At 39.7% G+C, this 9,829-nt stretch overlaps 1 pseudogene; it reads left to right on the forward strand.

Annotated features, from left to right (window-relative positions):
- Nucleotides 1-1,032, forward strand: LOC120233073 (annotated as a pseudogene).
- Nucleotides 1,033-9,829: the final 8,797 nt, after the last annotated feature.

Consider the following 9,829-nt stretch of genomic DNA (forward strand, 5'->3'; position numbering starts at 1 on the left):
ATGCATTCCAGAGCACCCCACCCACCCACACACCCTTCTACTGTCCATGCGTTGCTGAGCAGCCTGTGCCCGGTGGGGGCTTGCCCCAGCCTCACCCTGACCCCGCAGCTGCTGCTGGAGCACCCACTACTGACCCATGCCCTTGGCTACACAGCCCTATGTGACCTGCTCTGGGCTGGTGAGGGTGTGCTCCCTGGGCACTCTGTGGCTCCTGCATGCCTCTGCCCTGCCCCCTCCACACTGCTCCCTCTGGCTGCTAGGCCAGTGGTGCTGCCGGCAGGCCTCAGGGTACCCTGAGCTGGTGGCCACAGCTACATGCCTGTCTGCCTGGCCCTGCTGGTGGGGCAGGGTTACTACTCTAGACAGCCCCAGAGGGTACTGCCACTGTGTGCTGCCATGGTTACTGCTTGCTCAGCAACAAGTCACCCTTCCTGAAGCTATTCTGTGGCTTCCTTGCTGGCCTGGTCTATGCAGCCTGGGCTGTCCAGTGGCTGGAGCTCTTGGAGCTGTGGCTGCAAGCACTGTAGAGGGCATCTTGCAAGAAGCCCAGACAGGGCGCAGGCCAGTTAGACTCCTTCCTACTTCGGGCAGCCTGGTGGTGCTGCCTGTCATCGGCCCCAATGGAGTGAGGCCTCCTGCCCCTGGACCTCCTTACAAGGCCTCCCCTAGCCTCTGGTCCCACGGTGAAGGCTCAGCCCAGCCCCAGCCAGGTGTGGGGACTTCCTCAGAGGTGGGCCTGGCCTGGGCCCCACTGTGGGCAGATGCTGCAGGGGATCCAGCCCTCACTCCCTGGGGAGCCAGCCCCGTGTCCGGAGAGCCCATTCTGGCTGCCTAAGTCCTCTGTCTCCTCTCTGCGGCCACAGCAGCTAGAGCGCACGGGCTTCCCCACGGAGCAGGCGTTGGTGGCACGGGCAGCCACAGGCCACGTGGAGGTTACCATGTCACTGCTGGCCGGGGGAGGGGGGCACTGAGGCCCTGGTGACTCAGGGGAAAAGCTGCGTGCCCACCCCCCAGGGCCGTGATCCTCCCTAGCACATGTAGGCCTTCGGGTGACAAGAGGCTCTGCCTATGGGTGGTAGTCTCCTGAGAGCCAGACAGGCAAATAAGCAGGACAGGGTAGGGCAACGATGTGACCTGAGTTGGTCGCAACACGTTGGCAAAGACAATCTGGAGAGGTTTCCACAATGGTGGAGTCAGGCAGGATGTCCAAATACCTGCTGCAACACCTGAAAGAGTGACCTCAACGCCACGGTGGTATCCTCTCCGGGGCCTCAATAAGCAGGGCAGAGATGCCTCCACAGTTTGCAGGACCCAGCGCAGAATGTCAATGCGAGGCCTCAGTTCAGAAAAGAGGAAGTACTGTTACAAATACTAAACTATAATGCTGTTACCTTTCTTCTATGGTCTCTTGACTTCTCCTGTCTTTTTACTTGGTATCTAATGTTCTAATGTTGTTCTAAATAGAGGAAAAAAATTGTAATTATTCAGAAGAATTATGCCATTCATCTTTATATTGTTCAATATCATATGAGATGCAAATGTAAGAATGTTTCACTCAGATGCAGACTCACTGAAATGACACAGTATAATTACTACCTATAAAATACTGTCATCTCTTTACAAAATATTTTGTTTGCAATAAAGATTATATAACATAATACAACTTTAGAAACTATTAAGACAATGTCTTATATTTAAAGTTAAGCAAGCATTTTACTTTAGAATATTATCAGAAATAGCTCAATGACTATATAGCAAAAATCTTTTTAATTAGCCCCATCTCATTTTTTCCCTCTCTTTCTCTCTTTTCCGTTCGTTCGTTCTTTCTTTCTTTCTTTCTTTCTTTCTTTCTTTCTCCCTCCCCCTCCCCCTCTCCCCCTTTCCTTCCTCCTCCTCTCCTCTCCCTCCCCCTCTCCCTCTTTCTAAAGATTTTATTTTTTAAGTAATTTCTCCCCCATGAGGATCGAACTCACCAGTCACATGCTTCACCAACTGAGACTGCCAGGTGCCCTAGTCCCTATCACACTTTAAAAGCAATAGTATTTGGCACTTTCTGGAGTACTTTCAAATAACTGATTATACCCACCAGTGACCCTACACTACCTATGTTTCCTATTTCAACAAAGCCTTTATCTTTGAAGTGGGCTAGTGTGAGATCAGATATTGTTGTTCCCCAGGGAACTGAAATTCTAGACCCTCATCGTTTAGTTTCACCTCTCTGGTCAACTCAAGTTGATAAACAGGAAGAAAGGGTAACGTCTTCTATACACAGAGGAAGAGAAAGGCAGAAAAGAAGATAAATTCTTGCCAGTTTCTTACTCCAGAGCTTCCTCAGTGGAATTTGCTTTTCTTCCATGAGTTCAGCTATTCCAGTGACTTTATTTACATTTCCATTAGAATTAGAACTTGACTGGGTTAGCATCTCTGCTCTCAGTGTTATTGATTACTTGACAGCAATAGACAAATGTTCCTCTAAAATGTGAATTTCCCAAAGTTCCAATAGAATTTGATTCTAACTATGTACAGTTGTATGTGTGTGTGTGTGTGTGTGTGTGTGTGTGTGTGTGTAAGATATGCAATCCTGATCATCATCTATTAGTTAGTATCTGTACTTTATACTACTACCAATTTCAAAGAGAGTAAACAGAAAACAATTTTACCAAACTTAAATGATTTAACTTTAAATATGTATATATATTTATTTTTATTTATCAGTTAGCTGTACTGCCACATTCTGCACCGTACATAAATGGACTGGAAATATAAAATGGTATCTTTTCCTGTGTTCCCATCCAATAGGGAATTTCATCAACATTATACTGTATCATAATAATTTCATGCCTTTGGGACACAGCTTTTTGTATTATTCTTGTTCTCTATTTAATACCTCTTTTTGGCCTGAATTATAATTAATTATATAAAACACTTTAAAAATATTTTTCTTATTATGCCTGCAGGAAAGAATATTCAGAAATTCTCAATTAACAAAACAGTAGTGCTCTCTTTGGAATGGAAGCATGTGAGATGCCCTTAAAATACATAAGTTTATTTTTAATCTCTCACACATATGCACACATATCTATATATCTAGATATCTAGTGACACACACCTATATAGATTTATGTATATATGTATATATATATATTCAGGTATATTATTTCAAACTCATATGTATGACCAAATTTCAGTTAAAGTCTGTATCCGTAACAATGTGATTGGAAAAGTCAGAAATATCTGACTGAAAGATCTTTATGAAAAAGCAAAACGTAATGTGTATTACTCGTTAGAATATAAAATATGAAACTATATATAGAACTTATAAATTACCAGAACTTTTTGGAATGTGAACTGACTCCTGCTGTTCAAGTAGCAACATAATAATCCTGTCAAATAGCAGTGGCTGCTCCATTTAAGTCTCATTTTCCCAGTCTAGGATCAAACCTGAGTGTATTTCAATCTCTTTCATTCTCAAATCAAACTGTATAGTAAAAACAGGCAAAACAAAAATGCACTATAGTTTGAAAAGTGCATGGTAATGAAGCAGTAATATTGGTTGATTCTTAAAAGCATTTTCTTGGAAAATCATTTTAAACCACTGAATATAAAGGTGTCTCAAAATTTGGCAAATGCAGGAAAGTAGGATTTTAACACTGTAATCAATTGTGGCTAATTTGGTTTAAAAATCAAGACTCTGGATGCACAATGTTCTCCTTTAACATTTCTGTATTGTTTTCAAGTCAGCATTGACCTCGAAAATTTTTTATGACTTCAGATTTTGTGTAGTTCTTTTTCTTAGCCTTTTCTATTTTCAAAATTTTGTTATGGAATAATTTAGAACCATATTCCAGGTGATTCTTGTTGTGAAAATAAGCTCACTGGAGATAAGCTTCTAATTTTCAGGGTTTTTTCCCCCCTTTGGAGACATTCTTTCTGCCATTATCACTCATATTTATCCAGCCTCCACAATTTGCTTTTTCTTGTAGGCAACATGTTAAATAGTTCTTTCATGAATACCATTGAATTTATACTCTAATACAGAAGAGAAATTAATAGAAATATAATTTTAAAACTCTTAATGCCTCAAAGTTGTTCTAATTTTTGATAAAACTACTGAGGAACTCTGAAGTAGAGATGACAACATCTTTTCAAGGAAATGGTCAGTTTGCTGAACAAGGGTCAACTCAAAATTTCTGGTGTTTGAGTTACAGGTGATCAAAGGAGACAGCAGTAAAATGTGATCCAGATCCAGAACCAGAAAAGACATTTGCTGATGTAATTCCAACTGCAAGTGTCATTCATGTTCTAATAGTATATCAGTAGCTTACATTGGACTCACAGATGATTTTTTTTTGTGGTTGTCTGTTCATTTGTTTATTAACACATGACCACGACCCTCAGATAATGGCTTTCAAACCTAGTTGCACAACACCATCAATTTGGAAATGTCTCAAAATGCAGTTTTATAGTAGCATCCAATTCAGTCTACTGAATCAGAATCTTTGGAAGCAAAACCTATAAATCTTTTCCTTCTATCCATTCCTCTCCTCCTTTCTCCTTCTATTTCCCTCTTTCCCATCCTTCCTTGCTCCTCTCTCCTTCTTCCTCCCTTCAAGCATATTACAAAAACAAAAACCATGGGTGCAAGATAGAAAAGGAAAGAAATAATAAAGAGAAATTGTTGTCAAAAAATCCTTACAAAAACAAATATTCAAATAGCTCTGAGTTTCTTTTTCTTTAAAAAAATTTTTTTTTAATGTTTAAAAAGAGTGCAAGCAGGGGAGGGGCAAAGAGAGGTAGACACAGAATCTGAAACAGACTCCAGTCTCTGAGCTGTCAGCACAGAGCCCCACACGGGGCTCAAACCCAGAAACTGCAAGATCATGACCTGAGCTGAAATCAGATGCTTAACCAACTGAGCCACCCGAGTTTCTTTCTCAAGTGAAAAACATGATGGTTTTCCAGCTCTTTTAAAAATTACACCGATAGTGGTCCCCACTTTCATTTTCCTGTAGTTTGTTATTAAAATGCCTTAGCTGAAGGCCTAGTCTGATCATTGACTTATTTGCCTACTTAGGTTTCTATAATATGAATTCTCTAAAGGAAATTCAACGGTACCAACTTGTCCTTAATTTTGTTCAATTCACCCTACCCCTTAACTGCTTCCACTGTCTAAAACACCCTGTCCCACCTTATTCATCCCTTGAATTCCTATTTATCATTCTAAATGAAACTGGTACATTCAGTAGGTTATTTAAAGACTGAGTGCCTATTTAGTACCAAGAATTGTGGTTGCACTGAAAATACAAAATGGAATTAGGCTTTGTCTCTTCATCAAGAGTGTTACTGTCAGGCTGTTGAGAGTGATAGGCAAATAAACAGTTACAGCAGGTATGATAAGAATGATGCTAAGAATACTTTGCTAATGCAGCAAAGCAACATATAAACTGAGCTAGGAGGCCATACTATACTAAGGTGATGCTAAAGTAGCATGCATCTGTGCTCTGTTCTTGAACCTCTCCTCTTAATATTTTTATCGTTTGAGTGGAAACATAGAAAATATTCTCAACAAGACTTGAGGGAAAGCAGCACAGCAGATGGGAGATCTAATATGCTAGAGAATTGAATCAAGATCCAAACTAATGTCAACAGTCTAGGTTGATGGTCCAAAATCAAAGTAATCACACTGAACAAGGGAAAAATATGGTATGGGATGGAAGATGCCTATCTAGGTAATATTTTTAACAAAAGATATACAGATTTAAGAAAATAAATTTTACAAAGTCCTCAGTGTCCTATGGCTGTCTAATATTTATTTAAAATTCAAAAATGTTTAAAATTAAGTAATGTATACATTAAAACTTTAAGAAAAGCAAAGGAACGAAAAGCATAAAATCTAGAATAGTGGTTACCTACGAGAGAAGGAGCAGGTGGAGCGATACAAATACAACAGAGATGGCAGTGAAAGGGCGCCAGCCTCAGGTGTATCAGTAATGTCTTGCTTCATAAATGGGGTATATCAGTATGTACAAATGTGTGAATTATTTCAAAATTAAATTTGAAAATAATGAGAACTTAGATAGTGATTGTATCCATCAACAAGGAAATAAGAATCACTAGGAGAAAAAATATATATATATATAAATTTGCTCCAGAGAATTGGACAGTTGTGGGAGCGGGTTAAGCACCCTTGGTAATGTGGTTGTCACTGCTTCTCATGCTGATCCATAAAGTTCACTAGGTAGGCAGTCAGGAAGGGAAGATAAATGGAAAGTGGAGGAGACCGAGGGGAATTTGGAACCCATAGACACCAGACTGAACCCCAAAAGGACAGACTGAAACCATGTTAGGTTGTTTTGCCTTGGACCTGTTGACAAAGGTACACTGCACGATTTGCGGGGTCCTTTGTCAGAGATTTTACAAATACACCTGAGTGAGGAATAAAAGCCAAACTTGGATCCAGGACAAACTAGAGCACTTGCAGACCCAGCTGCTACTTCACCCAAGAAGGTGATTCAACAGATTGGAAACAACATGTGTGAGCTTGGAAAGAGCTATTGCTTCCCCTCTGCTTCCAAATTTCCCAAGTACCTCCTCTGTGGACCACCCTAACATATGGCAAGGGGGATGGGAAACGAAGTTCAGCATGGTTTAAACAATAGTGACAAACTATTGGCATACCAGGCTGTTTTAAAAGAAGGCAAATCACTTGTTAACTGCATGTGGCAGACAGTATCGACATTCAGTTCTGAATATTGCATCTTAAGAGGGTCTTGTATAAAATGAAATGGGATCTGAAGATTTATTCATAATATCTAAATAAGGAAGATCCTGACTATTAAGATTTTTAAAGAGCTCTCGTGTGGAAGAGGTAGTAAGTTTGGTTTGCTGTTGAGAATCAGCACTTAAAATGTCATAGGAAGGTACACTTTTGGTTCAGTTTAAAGGCTAAAAATCCTGTGTTTATTTATTTATTTATTTATTTATTTGTTTGTTTTTAAAAGAATGAAAAAAAATTAAATTTATTTATTTATTTTGAGAGAGAGAGAAAGAGAGAGAGCACGCACTCACACAAGCCGAGGAGGGGCAGAGAGGAGAGGCAGAATCCCAAGCAGGCTCCATGACATCAGCACAGAGCCTGATGCGGGGTTCGAACTCACAGACTGTGAGATCATGACCTGAGCTGAGATCAAGAGTCGACACATAACCAAATATGCCACCCAGGCTCTCCAAGGCTAAAAATCCCTTTACACTGAAAACTCCACAAAAGCAGGAAATAGTGTGCACGTTTGAGCACATATGCTTTTAATTTCCAATGTTCAGACATATTTGCATATATGTAAAGTGATAAAAAAATGTTTGTTGGAATAGTCAATTAATTAATGGACAACGGGGACAATTTTCTAACAAATAAACTTGAACTAGATAACTGTGAAATGGACTATGTATATATTACATAATTCCCACTTTACCACTGCAGAGTAAATACACCATTTCTTCATAAGCATATGTTCTTTCAAGGTTGTAAAAATCAGATAATGGGAAAGTTTAAAAACATAAGCAATCTCCATAAAAGAGTCATAAAATCTCAGGCCTTTGAGAAATTACAGTTTAGTAAAATCATAAAAATAGCACAATGACTAAAAATATTTTATATTTCCTTGGGCAGCTTGAATGTGTCTACTGAATTATAAAACTCGGTGGAGGGTAAATAAAGGTTTCCATTTTCTCTGGTAGTGATGTCTGTTAGTTCCATATACAATAATAGACAAAAATACGATATCATTTTTCATTTACTTTCAGTGGCCTAGAAGTCACCAATCATTTGAATGTGACTAGTGCTACTTCACAGATAAAAACATTGAGGAGACAAAATAGTGATCACCTGGGAATGTTTATAGTTTTGCATCCTTTGAGCAATATATATATGTGTGTGTGTGTGTGTGTGTGTGTATATATATACATATATATATATATGAATATATATTCACTAATATTTGCATCACAGGCAGGCTGTGTCCCTCACAGTGACCTATGGACACAATAAGAATATCGATCAATTCTCTTTAAAACTCAAGGATTTTGAAATGTTTTGCATTGTTTCATGAAGTACTCCTTTTCCTTCTTTTTCTACTTTTGACTTTGTAGGGGAGGGGAATTCCTTTACCCTCTAACATTCTTTCAGTTGGTTTAGTAATTAAACTGATCTGAGACAGATTAGCAGGAGAAAAAAGATTTCCTATGTGTACACAGAGGGCCAATAATGAAACTGAGATCCAAAGAAATTATCAAAGCAGGTAATTTTTATACATTTTAGACATAGAGACAATAAATTTGGGAGGAATTGACAGGATAAAGAAAACAGTGTGGGAGTTTTAATTAGTAAGAAATTCTATGTGGAATTGGGACTGGGGTAGTAGATTAGTAAGAAGTAACAAAGTTTGTTTCTGCAGGTTTCTCTGCTTTAAACTCCCTATCTTCGGTGATGAGGATGTCATTTTACTGCTTAGTACATGGAGGATACCTTATGCATGGGAGAATTATTTGCTGTCTCCAGGGAGATGGAGGAGGGTCTGAATGTCTCTTGAACTGGCTATTTCCCAAGTAGCTTCAGTTCAAAAATAATAAATATGCTATTGGGGCAGCCTGCTTTGGGCCCCTGCAGTTTTAATTTGTTAAGTTTTGTAATTATTTTTTTAATTCTTTTTTTTAAAAGTTTATTTATTTTGAGAGACAGAGAGAGAAAGACAGCTTGAGCCAGGGAGGGGCAGAGAGAGGGAGACAGAGAATCCCAAGCAAGCTCTGTACTGTCAGCACAGGGTCTGACGCAGGGCTTGATCCCACAAACGGTGAGATCATGACATGAGTTGAAATTAAGAGTTGGACGCTTGATGGAGTAAGCCACCCAGGCACCCCATGACTCAACCATTCTATTTTAATTTGCACCCTTCCTCTTCATGTCACAAATGGCTGAAAAACACACTGTGGTCTCTGGTCTTCTCTTTCGTTAAAGCAGTGACTCTTTCATTCTGGGCTCAGCCTCCTCTTCATACTGTTAATGATTATATCATCACAGGTCCTGCTTATTAGGTTAGATTTCTCTGAAAACTTAATAATGTTGGCATTTTGCAGCATTAATATATCACAATTTTAGACTTATGTTTTCCAAGATGTGTATATAAGACTGCCCACAAAATTCCTGGTTTGTCAGGTAACACAGTAGAAGCAAGTTAGAAAATGTATCATGCTAGGAAAACCTCTTGCCCTTGCTCACAGTTCAGAGGATGACTGCACACACTTTTCTTTTTAATAAAGTACATTCAAGGAGTTCCTGGGTGGCTCAGTTGGTTGGGTGGCCGACTTCTGCTCAGGTCATGATCTCGTGGTCCATGGGTTCAAGCCCCGTGTTGGGCTCTGTGCTGACAGCTCAGAGCCTGGAGCCTATTTCAGATTCTGTGTCTCCCTCTCTCTCTGCCCTCCCCAGCGCCTGCTCTGTCTCTCTTTGTCTCGAAAATAAATAAATGTTAAAAATTAAAAAAAAAATAAAGTACACTCAAGTAAAAGAGACTGTCATCCATGGAGAGAGGTTGTGATCCTATGTAAAGACTTTGAGGTCAAATTTCTTGGATTTAAACCCAGTGCTACCTTTTACTTACTAAATGACCTTGCATAATCATTTAACCTGTTTTCCCATTTACAAAATGGAAATCTTTAGGGGTGCCTGGGTGGCTCAGTTGGTTAAGTGTCCAACTTTGGCTCAGGTCATGATCTCACAGTTTGTGAGTTTGAGCCCCACATCAGGCTCTGTGCTGACAGCTCAGAACCTGGAGCC

This window comes from Hyaena hyaena, unplaced genomic scaffold (assembly GCF_003009895.1).
Source record: "Hyaena hyaena isolate Hyena2069 unplaced genomic scaffold, ASM300989v1 scaffold_83, whole genome shotgun sequence".
Classification (NCBI taxonomy): domain Eukaryota; kingdom Metazoa; phylum Chordata; class Mammalia; order Carnivora; family Hyaenidae; genus Hyaena; species Hyaena hyaena.